The following is a 15,917-nucleotide window of genomic DNA, read 5'->3' on the forward strand; positions in this document are numbered from 1 at the left end:
TTTAACTACTACACCACCAGGGTTTCCAAACACCTCCATAGACAGGCTTATTACCCCATCCTCATTTTACGTTTAACTCGTAGAAGAAGATTCTTGTACAAGTGGATCATAAATTGTCTTATTTCCTCTTTACCTTCTGGAGATGTGATTTGGCTTAAAACACAGAGAGGGGCGTTATTTTTAAGCTACTTCAGGTTCGTAGTGTAGCCATCAATCAACGGACAGCTCTATAAAGGCTCCTGTTTCTTGTACAGGTAGACGTCTTGGTCTTGTATTACCATGTAAGGTGAAGAGTAAAGGAAGTGACTGACACAGCTTTGCACAAAAAACATAAAACTCTGTTCCCATGTGGGCAGGCAAGGGGTCAGTAAATATTCTGTTGCATATGGGGAAGTGATTTTCCTCCATAATATAGATCCTTCCATAATAACTGTATTTGAGAGTCATATTAGTTGTGTATGTGTGTGCGCACACATGTGTATATGATTCTGGACAACTAAAAAGAAATCTTCATTCTGCATCTCTTGACCTGCTGAAGGGAAGGCCCCCTGTCGTGTTAGTCTAGACCAGAGATCCTAAACTAGGAGCCCCACACTGTGTTGACCTGCACAGTGTTTAAAACTTAAATTAGTTTTCAACATGAAACTGTCAGGGGATATCACATAAAAATTTGGATTTCCAGCTCTTAGTGAAAGAATGAAAAGAAGAAAGGAGAGAGAGCAAGAAAGAAAGAGAGAGCCCGCATGAAGAAGGAAGGAAGGGATAGAGGAAGGAAAGAAGACAGACCTGGTCATCTTGGGCTCTTTTTTTTTTTAATTAAGAAAATTAGCCCTTTGGGTGTCAATTTTTTTCCCAGCTTATTATTTGTCTTTTGACTTTTTGTGGAGTTTTTATTGTTATTATTATTTGTTTTCGTTTCTGTGCAGTTTTTTTTTTAAATTGTGCTTTAGGTGAAAGTTTATAGCACAAATTAATTATACAAAAATTTATACACATATTGTTATGTGCCTTTAATTGCAATCCCTATAATGTGATAGCACACTCACCCTTTCTACCCGGGTTTTTTGTGTCCATTCAACCAGTTCCTCTCCCCTCCTGCCTTCTCATCCTGCCTGTGGACAGGAGCTGCCCACTTGGTCTCCTGTATCTGATTGAACTAAGAAACACACTCCTCATGTGTATTATTTTTTGTTTTATAGTCCAGTCTAATCTTTGTCTAAAGAGTGGGCTTTGGAAATGGTTTTAGTTCTGGGTTAACAGAGCGTCCACGGGCCATAGCTTCAGGGGTTCCTCCAGTCTCAGTCAGGCATTAAGCCTGATGTTTTTACACGAATGTGAGTTCTGCTCCATGCTTTTCTTCTGCTCCCATCAGGACTGTTTATTTTGTTACCTGTCAGGGCAGTCATTGATGATAGCCAGGCACCATCTAGTTCTTCTGTCTCAGGTTGAAGGAGTCTCTGGTTTACGTGGCCCTTTTTTCTCTTGGGCTAATATTTTCCTTGTGTCTTTGGTGTTGTTCATTCTCCTTTGCTCCAAGTGGGTTGGGACCAACTGATGCATCTTCAATGGCCACTTACAAGGTTTTAAGACCGCAGACGCCACTCACCAAAGTGGGATGCAAAACATTTTCTTAGTAAACTTTGTTATGCCAATTGGCATAGATGTCCTCCAAAACCATGGTCCCCACCAGGCCCATCCCAAGCTACTCTATCCCTCAAAGTGTTTGGTTTTGTTCAGGAAACTTGTTTACTTTTGCTTTAGTCCAGTTGTGCTGACTTCTGTTGTATTGTGTGTTGTTCTTCCCTTCACCAAAGATGATTCTTGGCTACTATCTTTTTTTTTTTTTTTTTATCTAGTTAGTAAATGCTTCTCTCCCTCCCTCCCCACCCTCGTAATCATCAAATAATGTTTTCTTCTGTGTTTAAACCTTTTTCTTGAGTTCTTATAATAGTGGTCTCATACAATATTTGTCGTTTTGTGTATGCAGAAGTTTTAAATTGCTATGTAGTTAAATTTAGAATTTCTTTTATTGTGGCTTCTCAACTTTGTATCTTGCTTAGAAAGGTTTTAGTTACCAAAGATTCTTTTCCATTACTTTTATGGTTTTATTTTTAACATCTAAATATTTGACCCATCTGGAATTTGTTTTGGTATAAGGAACAAGATAGGGATCTAATTTTTTTCACCCTAGATAGTAAGCTAAATGTTCCAACTCCATTAATAATCTTTTTCCCAAAAGTCTTGAAATACTACCTTTGTCTTATACTCAATTCCCATGTATATTTGGATCTATTTCTAGGCACTATTTTATGCCACTAATCTGTCTGCCTGTCCCTGTTCTACTACCAAAGTTTTAATCATAGTAGTTTTATAATATATTTTAATCTTCTAGGGCTAATCTTCCCTGGTTATTTTTCTTTTTCAGAATTTCTGTCACTGTTTTTGCACATTTGCTTTTCAGTGTTAACTTGAGCATTGCCTTGTCTAGTTCTAAGAAAATCCTGACAGCATTTTTTATTGGGATGTGGTCAAATATATTTAGGGAGACTTTACATGTTAATATTATTGAGAGACTTACTTTGCATCGTATACCCTTTTATACTGTTTGAGTTTTTAACCATGTATTGTTTTCTATGACCAGGAAAAAAATTTGTTTTCATTCTAAAAAAAAGAATACTTCAAGGGTAAACAATAATTAGCAGAGATAAACTTATTTACAGGGTCCATTTTGGAGTTTCTTATGTCCGAAATCCCACAATTATATCTTCTGTTTATGAGTGAGTCTTGCTTTCTCACGGTAGAACAAAATAGATTCAGCAACACATTTTGACACAGTCTGCATGTTGTACTAATGAGAAATGTTAGTTCTCTGCTCTGTCTCATTTCTGCAAATTCAAAAGATACGCTCCTCTCTCAAAGGTTGTCGAGGCCGAGAGAAGCAGACTGTAAACTTGGCAGGTTTCCCTAACATTCCCCAGCCAAGGCTGTCATTGTCTGACTAAACCAAGAAGGGTCAGGTTTCTACTGACAAAGGAGCTGCTTCAAGTCCTCCTCCAGTCTCACCAGCAACCAGCTGCTTTTCTCTCATGAGCTCAAGTGTCTTCTCTGCCTCTCCTGAAGAGATGTAACCCTACAGAGAGATCAGCAACACCAACAGAGGCACTTTAAATGGGTCTTTATGTCTTAAATATAGTGAGAAAATAAACTGGGAATTAAACTTCTCTTTAGGAGGTCATTTCTAATGTTGTTTACTGGTTCCCAGGTTAAGTAAGGTCTTGCTAGTTCTCCTATTTTCTTCCTTGACCTTATTTTCATTCATTCATTCACATTCAGCAAATATGTGAAAGTGATCATACTAAAATGTAAATCAGGCCGAGCCTAGAACCGAAACTATCCCCTGAAGTCATCTTTAGTAATGGTTTAGCCTAATTAGAAAAGGATATCTGCATTAAGCATTATACTTTTTTTAAAGAACTATCTATATGTGATCAAATTGACAATAGCAACTCAAAAAGATAGATGAGAAGCTTGAGGGGCAGTGAGTTTGTGTTAATGATGGTGAAATAGTTTGGAAAAGGTTGTCAAGAAAGGTGGTACAACTTGAAGAATGTAACCAATGTCACTGAATTGTAAGTGTAGAAATTGTCGAAGTGGTATAAGTTTTGTTGTGTATATTTTCACCCCCAAAAAAGTAAGTCAGACCATGCTACTCGTCTGCTTGTAGCGGAAGCGTTTCACCTCACTCAAAGTAAAAACCAAAGCCCTTACCATGGCCTACTTCAGGTTCTACATGATCTGTCCACCAACCCCCAGCATCTGTGACCTCATATTCAACTTCTCTCTTTGTCATTCACTCTCCTTGCTATGCCCTCAATGCATGGAACACTCACCTCAGATAGTCTTGTGGTGTGCTCTCTCACCTCCTTCGTGCTCTCTCACCTCCTTCAGCTCTTTATGTAAATGTTACCTTCTCAGTGACCAGGGGCTTTTTCTGGTTACCCTATCTAAAATTGTAAGCCCTATATTCCCTACCCCTATACCTGGCTTTATTTTTCTTCCTAGAACTTATCACCATATAGCAAGCTTTGTGCTTTATTTAGTTTCTTATTATCTGTTTCCCCAGACTAGAAGGTAAACTTCTTGAAGGCAGGGTTTTTTTTTTTTTCATCTGTTTTGTTTACTACTGTATGCCCAGGGCCTAGAACAGTCCTTGTTTTAAAGGCACTAATAAATATTTGTTGAATAAATGAGTGAATTTATTAGTAATCACTCTAGGTTGGCATAATCAATAACATTTATTCATCTTCCAACTACATTTCCCCAAAGCCACAGAGGCTTCTGGAATAATCTGGTTCTGTCTTACAGAGATAGACTTTAACTTTTGTGGAACCAATTTATTAAAATTTGGGAATTCCCAGAGGTGTCACTCCCCTTAATAAAACTTTTTCAAGGAAATTGCCTTATTTGCAGAATGAATAATATTTCTTCAAAAAGAAATATAAGAACAAACCAAATCCAGCTTTGCCTACTTTCAAAACTTTCCACAGTTAAAGAGAAAGAATCTCCTCTAGCCATGATGTATTTATTTTATTGTATATTTTTTGGATTGTAATTTAATGCATAGCTCTACTGAAATCCATTCATTTCCTAGTTGAGAAAGAGGCCTCAGACATTCATTTATTCAACAGATATTTACTGAGTGCCAGTAAGCACCAGGTCAGTATGCAATACTGGAGATAATCCCTGCCTTCATGAAACTTACGGCCTAATGGGAGAGACAGACAATGAACTGATAGATAAATAAATATATAATTACACACTGAGAAAAGAATTATGAAGGTAATAAACAGAATAGTGTGATAAATAATAACATAGACAGGTCTTCTTAGATATAGGCAGGGAAGGCCTGTCGAGGAGATAATATTTAAGCTGAAATTTGAGAATAGCAAAGAGCTTGCCATGACATATATAGAGACAGAAACTTGATGTGTTCTTAGAGGCTTGATGTGAAAAGAGGCCAAGATGGCTGTAGCTCAGTGAACAAAAAGAAAAAGGGCTCAAGAAGATGTTGTAAGATAAGGCTAGATCATGGATCTGCTTGTAGCTTGTAGTTCTTGTTAAGGAGGTTAGGTTTTGTTCCAAGTACACCATGAAGCCACTGAAAAGTTTTAAGCAGGTGATGACCTAACCCAACTTACTTTTTTTGAAAGATCACTCGGGCTCTGCAGAATACGGTAACCATTACTCACATGTGACTATTGAGCACTTGGAATGTGGCAAGTCTTAATTGAGATACACCGTAAGTATAAATATAATCAGATTTCAAAGATGTAGTACAAAAAATATAGGATGTCTCATTAATAATTTATATTTATTACATGTTCAATATTTTGGATATATTGGGTTATATAAGACATACTATTAAAATTAATTTCACCCATTTCTACTTAGTGTTTTAATGTGGCTGCTAGAAAATTTAAAATTATATATGTGGCCTGCATTATATTTCTATGGAATGCTACTGCCTGGCTGCTTCACGAAAAATGGATGGGAGGAGAAATGACAGAGTAAGTGAGAAGACCAGTGAGGACTGTATTGCTGGAGTTTAGATATGATGGACTAGTTGGGCTGGGTTGGTTCTATAGGATCTGCTGATGAATTAAGGATGATTCCCACATTTCTGGCTTTGGGAAAAGGTTATATGATGATATTTTTTGAAATGAGTAAAACAAGAGAAGAATTGGCTTTGGGGTGGTGGAGAGAATCCCAAGCCCAGTTTTGGACTTATTAAGTTTGAGATAACTGGAGACATCCTGGTGGAAAATACAATCTGTCTGGTAGTGATCTGAGATTGGAGCTCAGAGAAGAGGTTTAAGCCAGATCAGAATGAGAAATGTTTTGATTCTCTGCATATAAGTGGTATTTAAAGTCACGGTGTTAAGGAGAGAGTGTAGATAGAGAAGGGGGCCCAAAGACTAGGCACTGTTTAGGTTAGTTAATTCACATATCGTAAGTACTGTTAGAGTTTGGGTAGAAGATGAGGGGCCTGCAAAGAAAAGCAAAGGGAACAATCAGAGACCTAAGAGGAAAACTTGAGACTGTGGTGTCATTGAAGCCAAGTAAGGAACTTGAAAGCAGCCCTGGTGGCTCAGTGGTTAAGTGCTCAGCTGCTGACTGAAAGGTCGGCTGTTCAAACCCACTCATCAGCTCTGCAGAAGAACACATGGACATCTGCTAATGTATAGATTACAGCCTAGAAAACCCTATGGGTCAGTTCTAATCTGTCACATGGGGTTGCTATGCATTGGAATTGATTCGATAGCATCCAACAACAGCACCAAAGAGCTTAAAGAAAGAGAGAGTTGCCAGCTTTGACAAATTCTGCTGGGAGGTCAGACAGAACTCATGGGTTCAAGCAACAAGCAAGCCATGTGTTGTAGATAAACATGACAAAAGCAATTTTTCAGTGGAGGGGTAAGAACAGAAGATAGTAACAGAATGAAGAGTGAATGGACACTCTTGGTGAAGAAGCAGGATAAGAAGACTTAAGTCTTTCAAGGAGGTTAGAGAAAAGGAAGGTACTTAGAGATGATGAATCAAAGTGGGTGGGGTGGTAAAGACATGTTATTAGAGCTTTTTAGTTTGAATATGAGAATGATAATTGATGGAGCGAGATTAATCATGTAGGAAAGGGAGGGCTTACCAAAAGAGCAAAGTCCTAGAGAAGTTCAGAGGAGATGCCGTTTTTGACCCAGGTGCAGGAAGAGAAGATTTTATCATGAAACTATTGAAGCTGAAGTTTCAGGGCTCCTCACTTGCAAGGGCTCCTTTCAGGAGCAATTTTTTTTTTTTTCTTTTCTTTTATTGTGCTTTAAGTGAAAGTTTACAGTTCAAGTTAGTTTCTCATACAAAAATTTATACACACGTTGTTATGTGACCCTAGTTGCTCTCCCTGTAGTGTGACAGCACGCTTCTCCTTTCCACCCTGTGTTTTCTGTGTCAAGACCAAATTTTTCTTTGTAATTTTGTGTTCTTTTTCTTAAAGGGGACAGCCAAATTACAGAGGCTCCAGGCCTCATAAAACCTGAATCTGCTCCTGTGTGGAGGCACTGACTTTCAATTTTTATTATTAGATTGGTTATAATAGGCTTAACAAAACATGCATCATCTCAACAATTTCTACATATACAATTCAGTGACAGTGGCATTGAATACATTCTTCAAGTTGTGTAACCATTCTCACTATCCTTTTCCAAATCATTCCACCACCAGTAACATAAACTCAGTGACACCTAACAAAAAAACTTCCTCTTCGCCCGTCCCTCTCACTTCTGGTGACCACTAATAATTTTGGTGTCTGTATTTTTGCTTATTTCATATAAGTGAGATCATACAGTATTAGACTTTTTGCAACTGACTTATTTTACTCAGTATGGTGTTCTCAAGGTTCATCCATGAAGTGAATTCAAACTGCTGACCTTTTGGTTAGCAGCCAAATGCTTAACCACTGCACTGCCAGGACCCCATCCTAGGCATTAGTGAGCTGAAATAGACAGGTATTGGCCATTTTGAATCACACAAGGATATGTCTGTACCGAGAATGACAAATTGAAGAGGAATGGTGTTATGTTCATTGTCAGAAAGAACATTTCAAGGTCTGTCCTGAAGTACAGTGCTGTTAGCGGTAGGATAATACCCATATGCCTACAAGAAAGACAAGTTATTGCATCTGTTATTCAAATTTATGCACCAACCACTAAGGCCAAAAATGAAGAAATTGAAGACTTTTACCAACTCCTGCAGTCTGAAATTGATTGAACATGCAATCAGGATGCAATGATAATTACTGGTAATTGGAATTTGAAAGCTGGAAACAGAAACGATGCCACAGACCATATGATAGAATTTTGCAAGACCAACAATTTCTTCATTGCAAATGCATTTTTTCAACAACGTAAATGGAATGAGAAATATCATTCCTGATGTCAGATGGATCCTGGCTAAGAGAAGAGAATATGAGAAAGATGTTTATCTGTGTTTTATTAACTACATGAAGGCATTCAGCTGTGTGAATCATAACAAATTATAAATAATATTGTGAAGAATGGGAATTCCTGAACACTTAATTGTGCTCACAAGGAACCTGTGCATAGATCAAGAGGCAGTCATTCGAACAGAACAAGGGTATACCGCGTGGTTTAAAGTCAGGAAAGGCGTGTGTAAGGGTCGTATCCTTTCACCATACTTATTCAGTCTATATGCTCAGCAGGTAATCCAAGAAGCTGAACTGTATGAAGAAGAACCTGGCATCAGGCTTGGAGGAAGACTCATTAACAACCTGCATTATGCAGATGACACAGCCTTGCTTGCTGAAAGTGGAGAGGAATTGAAGCACTTACTGATAATGATAAAGATCAAAGAGACTACAGCCTTCAGTGTGGATTACACCTCAACATAAAGAAAACAGAAAACTTCACAACTGAACCAAATAAGCAACATCATTGATAAACACAGAAAAGTTGAAGTTGTCAAGGATTTCATTTTACTTGGATCCACAATCAACGCTCATGGAAGCAGCAGTCAGGAAGTCAAATGACACACTGCATTGGGCAAATCTGCTGCAGAAGACCTTTTACATTGTTGAAAACCAATGATGTCACTTTGAGGACTAAGGTGACCCTGACCCAAGCCATGATGTTTTCTATCGCCTCATATGCCTGTGAAAGCTGGGCAATGAATAAGGAAGACTGAAGAAGAATTGACACCTTTGAGTTACGATGTAGGTGAAGAATGTTGAATATACCATGGACTGCCAAAAGAATGAGCAAATCTGTCTTGGAAGTGGTACAGCCAGAATGCTTCTTAGAAACAAGGACTGGGCAGTGTTTCATTTTGTTGTACATACGGTCACTATGAGTCAGAATTGACTCAAGGCACCTAACAACAGCAATGGTTAGTGATTGTGAGTGTTTCCTTGTGTGTCTGTTAGCTGCCTGAATGTCTTCTTTAGTGAAGTGTCTGTTCATATCCTTTGCCCATATTTTAATTGGATTACTTGCCTTTTTGTTGTAGAGGTATTGGATTTTCTGATAAATTTTAGAAATCAGACCTTTGTGGGATATGTCACAGCCAAACATTTTTTCCCAACCTGTAGGTTCTCTTTTTACACTTTTGGTAAATTCTTTTGATGGGCATAAGCATTTAATTTTCCGAAAATCCCAGTTATCTAGCTTATCTTCTGTTGTTTATGTATTGTTAGTTATGGTTTATGTCCTGTTTATGCCATATATTAGGGCCCCTAGTATTGACCCTATTTTTAATTCCAGATCTTTATAGTATTTGGTTTTATATTTAGGTCTTTGATCTCTTTTGAATCAGTTTTATGGATCCTGTTTCATTTTTTTACAGATGGACATCCTGTTTTGCCAGCACCATTTGTTAAAAAGACTACCGTTCCCCCATTTAATGGACTTTGGGCCTTTGTCAAAGATGAAGTGGCCGTGGATAGATGGATTTACATCTGGGTTCTTGATTCTGTTCCATTGGTCATTGTCTGTCGTTGTGCCAGAAGCAGGCTGTTTTGACTACTGTACCTGTATAGTAGGTTCTGAGATCTCTTTCCTTTTCGTATAAAGTTAATGGTTAGTTTTTCCTTCTCGTTAAAGGATGCTTTTGGTATTTGGATCAGGATTGCTTTGTATTTGTAGATTGCTTTGGGTAGAATTGTCGTTTTCACAGTGTTTAGTCTACATATATATGAGCATGGCCTTCACCATTATTTGCTATTATTATTATTATTTTTATCTTAGCCATCCTAGTGGGAGTGAAATGGTATCTCCTTGTGGTTTTGAAATGCATATCTCTGATGGCTAATGACATTGAGTATCTTTTCATACATATGGTGGTCATTTGAATGTCCCCTTTCATGAAATGTTTATTCAAGTCTTTTGCCCATTTTATGATTGGGTTGTTGGTCATTTTGTGGTAAGTTGTTGAAGTTTTAGTTGTATTTTAGTTACTAAATTCTTATCGAATGTGTGATTTCCAAGATATTCTTCCAGTCGGTAGCTTATCTTTTCACTTTTTTGGTAAAGTCTTTTGATGAACGAAAGTTTTTAATTTTTATGAGGTCCCACTTATCTATTTTGTCTTCTGTTGATTGTGCTTTTGTTATTATATTAGATATTCCATTGTTAAAAGCTAGGCCCGACAACATTGCCCCTGCATTTTCCTCTAAGAATTTTATGGTTTCAGTTTGCACATTTAGGTCTATAATCCATTTTGAATTTGTTTTTGTATATGGTATAAGACGATATGTTCAACTTTTTGAGAAACTGCAAAAATGTTTTCTACAATAGCTGTACCATTTTACATTCCCACCAGCAGTGGATAAGGGGGCACTGACTTTTGATAGGAGAGATGTCCCAGTATTGCTCAAAATTGAGTGATGAGAGTAAAGTAAAGTAAAGTAAAAAAAAAAAAAAACCCACAAAAATATATCAGATGAACCCCAGGAATTTGTGTGTCCCAGTTTGAGAATCACTGATCTGCTTGAGACATCCACATATTTGATTGGAGCCAGGAGGCCTGAGATCTATGTCTGTTTCACCTGCACCATGTACACTGCTGGCTTCATGGCCCTGTGATTGATTGCACAGGGTTTTCCACTTGGTTTAATGCTCTGCTGTCACCGTCTTGAAATTCTTCATAATATTTAAACAAAGGACCCCACATTTCATTTTGTACTGGGGCCTGCAAATTATATATCTGGCCCTCACTATATATTATGATCTTATGGCCATATATTATAACCTTAGGCAAGGTACTTGACTTATTTTCTAAATTGAGATATACTTCACATATCATAAATGCCAATTATCTGTCAGTTTATCATACTGTGGTGGCTTGCATGTTGCTGTGATGCTGGAAACTATACCACCAGTATTTCAAATATCACCAGGGTCACCCATGGTGGACAGGTTTCAGTGGAGCTTCCAGACTAAGACAGACTAGGAAGAAGAACTTGGTGATCTACTCCTGCAAAAATTGGCCAATGAAAGCCTTATGGATAGCAGCAGAACATTGTCTGGAAGATGGGTCCCTCAGGTTGAAAGGCACTCAAAACACGACTAGGGAAGAGCTGCCACTTCAAAGTAGAGTAGATCGTAATGACATGAATAGAGCAAAACCTTCAGGACTTTCATTTGCTGATGCAGCATGACTCAAAACGAGAAGAAACAGCTGCAAACATCAATTAATAATCGGAACTTGGAATGTATGAAGTATGAATCAAAGAAAATGGGAAGTCATCAGAAATGAAATAGAACTAATAAACATCAATATCCTAGGTGTTAGTGAGCTGAAATGGACTACTACTGGCCATTTTGAATTAGACAATGATATGGTCTACTATGCCAGGAATGACAAATTGAAGAAGAATGGCCTCACATTCATTCTCAAAAAGAATATCTCAAGATTTATCCTAATATACAATGCTGTCAGTGCTAGGGTAATATCTATACACCTAAAAGGAAGACCAGTTAATACAACAATTATTCAAATTTATGCACCAACCACTAATGCCAAAGATGAGGAAATTGAAAATTTTTACCAACTTCTGCAGTGTGAAATAGATCAAACATGCAATCAGGATGCATTGATAATCATTGGTGATTGGAATGTGAAACTGAGAAATAAAGGAGAAGGATCAGTAGCAGAAAAATATGGCCTTGGTGATAGAAATGGTGCCAGAGATCACATGATAGAGTTTTGCAAGACAAATGACTTATTTATTGGAAATAACTTTTTTCAACAACATAAATGGCAATTATAAAACATGGACCTCACCTGATGGAATATGCAGAATCAAATCAACAACATCTGTGGAAAAAGAAAATGAAGAAGCTCAATATCATCAATCAGAACAAGGCAAGGGGGCAACTGTGGGAAAGATCATTGGTTGCTCATATGGAAGTTCAAACTGAAGCTGAAGAAAGTTAAAACAAGTCTATAAGGGCCAAAATACAACCTTAAGTAACTCCCACCTGAAATTAGAGATCATCTCAAGAACAGATTTGAAGCATTAGCACTAATGACCAAAGACCAGACAAATGTGGAAGGACATCATACATGAAAAAAGCAAAAGGTCACTAAAAAGACAGAAAAAAAAAAAAAAAGAAATGACTAAAATCAATGTCAAAAGAGACTGAAACTTGCTCTTAAACATAGAGTAGCTAAAGTAAAAGGAAGAAATGATGAAGTAAAATAGCTGAACAGAATATTTCACAGAGTGGCTCAAAAAGACAAAGTATCATAATGAAATGTGCAAAGACCTGGAGTTAGAAAACCAAAAGGGAAGAATATGTTTAGTATTTCTCAAGCTAAAAGATCTGAAGATATAATTCAAGCCTCAAGTTGCAATATTGATATATTTTATGGGCAAAATATTGAACGACGCAGGAAGCATCAAAAGATGATGGAAGGAATACACAGAGTCACTGTACCAAAAAGAATTGGTCAGTTTTCACCCCTTTCAGGAGGTGGCATATGATCAAGAACCAATGGTACTGCAGGAAGATGTCCAAGCTACACCAAAGGAAGGCATTGATGAAAAACAAGGCTCCAGGAATTGACGGAATACCAATTGAAATGTTTTAAGAAACAGATGCACCACTGGAAACGCTCATTCATCCATGCCAAGTAATTTGGAAGAGATCTACCTGACCAACTGACTGGAAGAGATCCATAATTATGCCTATTCCCAAGAAAGGTGGCCCAATGGAATGTAGAAATTATCAAACAGTATTAATATCACATGAAAATAAAATTATGCTGAAGATAATTTAAAAAATGGTTGCAGCAGTACATCAACAGGGAACTGCTAGAAAGTTCAGGCATATTCAGAAGAGGATGTGAAATGAGGCATATCACTGCTGATGTCAGATAGAGCTTGGCTGAAAGCAGAGAACATCAGAAAGATGTTTACCTGTGTTTTATTGACTATGCAGAGGCATTGGTCTGTGTGGATCATAACAAATTATGGATAACATTATAACGACTGGGAATTCCAGAACACTTAATTGTGTTCATGCAGAACCTGTGGGGGGGGGGAAAAAAAACATAGACCAAATGCAGTTGCTCCAGCATAACAAGGGGATACTGCATGGGTGAAGATCAGAAAAGGTATGCATCAGGGTTGTATCCTTTCACCATACTTATTCAATCTGTATGCTGAACAAATAATCTGAGAAACTGGACTATATGAAGAAGAACCTGGCATCAGGATTGGAAGAAGACTCATGAACAACCTGCAATATGTAAATGACACAACCTTGCTTGGGGAAAGCAAAGAGAACTTGAAGCACTTACTGATAAAGATCAAAAACTACAGCCTTCAGTGTGGATTATATCTCAACATAAAGAAAACAGAAATCCTCACAACTGGACCAATAAGCAACATGATGATAAATGGAGAAAAGATTGAAGTTGTCAAGGATTTCATTTTACTTAGATCCATAATCAGCGCCCTTGGAAGCAGCAGTCAAGAAATCAAACAAGGTATTGCATTGGGCAAATCTGCTGCAAAAGACCTCTTTAAAGTGTTAAAAAGCAAAGATTTCACTTTGAAGACTCATGTGCACCTGCCCAAGTCATGGTATTTTTAATCACCTCATATACATGTGAAAGCTGGACAATGAATAAGAAAGACCCAAGAGGAACTGATGCCTTTGAATTATGGTGTTGGTGAAGAATATTGAATATACCATGGGTTGCCAGAAGAAGAAACAAATCTGTCTTGGAAGAAGTACAGCCAGAATGCTCCTTAGAAGTGAGGATGATGAGACTTCATCTCACGTACTTCGGACAGGTTATCAGGAGGGACCAGTCCTTGAAGAAGGACATCATGCTTGGTAAAGTAGAAGGTCAGGGAAAGAGGAAAGATCCTCAAGGAGATGAACTAATACAGTGGCTGCAACAGTGGGCTCAAACATAGAAATGATTGTGAGGATGGTACAGGACCAGGCAGTGTTTTGTTCTGTTGTACATAGGGTCACTATGAGTTGGAACTGACTCAGTGGCATCTGACAAGAAATACTTCACTTATTTGTGCCTCTGTTTCCTCATTTTCAAGTAACTCATTTCACCTCTCAGGTACCTGATATGGCAACGAATGCAGAGCTCTGTGAGCTCCTCCACAAGGTGATTATTAAGGTGACTCTCATTCTTTTTGCCTACCACTACTTATGGTACCTAGGTTTCTCGCAGCTGCAGATGAGACTTTCTATTCTTAGCCAACACTGACAGAACTTTTTTTTCCTTTTCACGCGAGACCTAAATACACTTATCACATCATACTCTTTTCCAAACTGTCAGTGCTAGTTAGAGTGTGGGTCTATCAAGTGATTCCTCTATGTGAAATGTGTAGCTGAAACAAATTCAAGACTTGATTGGGCAAAATAAAGGCTTTGAGTCCCTTTCTTCTTATGAGGGTGCCTGGGACAGCAGCTCAGCAGAGTTAGTGAGAAAAGAAGAGAGAAAGGCCAGCCTGCCTCTAATATTTGTGGGGCCCAAGGCATGAATACAGTAAAGAAGTAAATTTTTGACTTAATATTTAAATTTATAAATTAAGCTAATATACTGTTAAATAAAATAACTTACATCAACCTACTTTAACAAATATATTTTCATAATGTTGGCCAGGTTTGGATTAGAATTCTTAGATTCCTTGGAGTTCTTGCTAGAACATTATATTATAAGGCGTGCCAGTCTCTGGGCCTTTCCACTTCTCTTCCCATCCCTGACCCAAAAAGTTTTGGGGGATGATAGAGCAGTAGCCACAGAGGAACTAAAGGTAGAGGGGATAAAGAACTTCCAAATCTCATCTTTGAGCTGAGGTGAGCTTGTGAAGGCACCCTGCTTTCTAGCTTTATTCTCATGGTGGAGATTCATGTCTTAATATTGGAAGTGTTGCGGGAGTGCTGAGGTCAACTGAAGAAAAGGCTCAGATTGCGTGTTCTAGCCTATGCCCTGGACACCATAAGGCTCAACTACACCTGCCAATCTAGGTCTTCTCTCAGGATGGGCCACCCAACAGCACCAGGCCTTTTGCAGTGGGCTTGAGAGAACCAAAAGCAAAGGTGGAAGTAGAAAAGAAAAGGCATGCCGGGAAGTTTTGGCAGATGAGTCCCAAGACACTATCTTTTCCCAATCATTCCACAGATGTTAACAGGCTACATTCCCTTACAACAACAGACAGGATTAGGCGTTTGTCACCTGAATAGGAGGTGCATGTTAGTGAGATTAGAATTTCCAGAATTTGTGGTGAGGAGATGCTGTGATGTATGAAAGTTTAGTCTCTAAAGGTATCTCCACATTTTCTACCCTATAAAGAAATTAGCTTCAGCCTGAAATTAGACAATTATTCTTATCAGCAGAATGCTAAGTAGAATTTGGTCAAGTTCCTGATAGTTGTCTTGTTTTCTAGTATTTATGTCGAATAGAAAATAAGAGGCAAAAGGAGCTTCCAAGGGACACCTTCCTGCCAGATGGAGAGAACCCTTCTGAGAAAAATGCCAAGGCAGGATAAAGCAGAGCCAGTAAAGTTTCAGGAAGATGGAGAGCATGAGCAAACAAGCTGATGACCGTGGACCCAGCCTTGCCCGAACGTTAGGAGCTCTAACACTTAGAGCCAGTGAATTGCTTCTCTGTTTTGCTTTTGCACAGGTCAGTTTAAGTTGGTTTTCTGTTACTTGCAACTAAGAGTCCTGACTAACCCATGAAGAAAGGCTCTATATGTGTGAATGATGGACTGAGATTAGTTGAATAAAACAAGGAAAACCAAAACCAAATCATCAGTCTGCGAGTTTGGTATAAGTTGAATACATCATTTTGAAGAAACTGATAAACATTCCCTAGGA

The 15,917-nt window shown here is 38.1% G+C and overlaps 1 protein-coding gene across 4 annotated transcripts in view; it reads left to right on the plus strand.

The window, feature by feature from the left end:
- The window catches only part of NINJ2 (ninjurin 2), a 190,041-nt gene that overhangs the window by 26,142 nt on the left and 147,982 nt on the right, over positions 1-15,917 (plus strand). Inside the window, exon 1 of one of the 4 annotated variants that reach the window (XM_049882152.1) lies at positions 5,235-5,299. The exons of the other annotated variants lie outside the window; for them this stretch is intronic. The gene's annotated coding sequence lies outside the window, so the exon portion shown is untranslated. Of the gene's footprint in view, positions 1-5,234; positions 5,300-15,917 lie in introns of those variants that run through there. 4 annotated transcript variants of the gene reach the window in all.

The sequence above is a fragment of the Elephas maximus genome, chromosome 4 (assembly GCF_024166365.1).
Source record: "Elephas maximus indicus isolate mEleMax1 chromosome 4, mEleMax1 primary haplotype, whole genome shotgun sequence".
In the NCBI taxonomy this organism is placed as follows: domain Eukaryota; kingdom Metazoa; phylum Chordata; class Mammalia; order Proboscidea; family Elephantidae; genus Elephas; species Elephas maximus.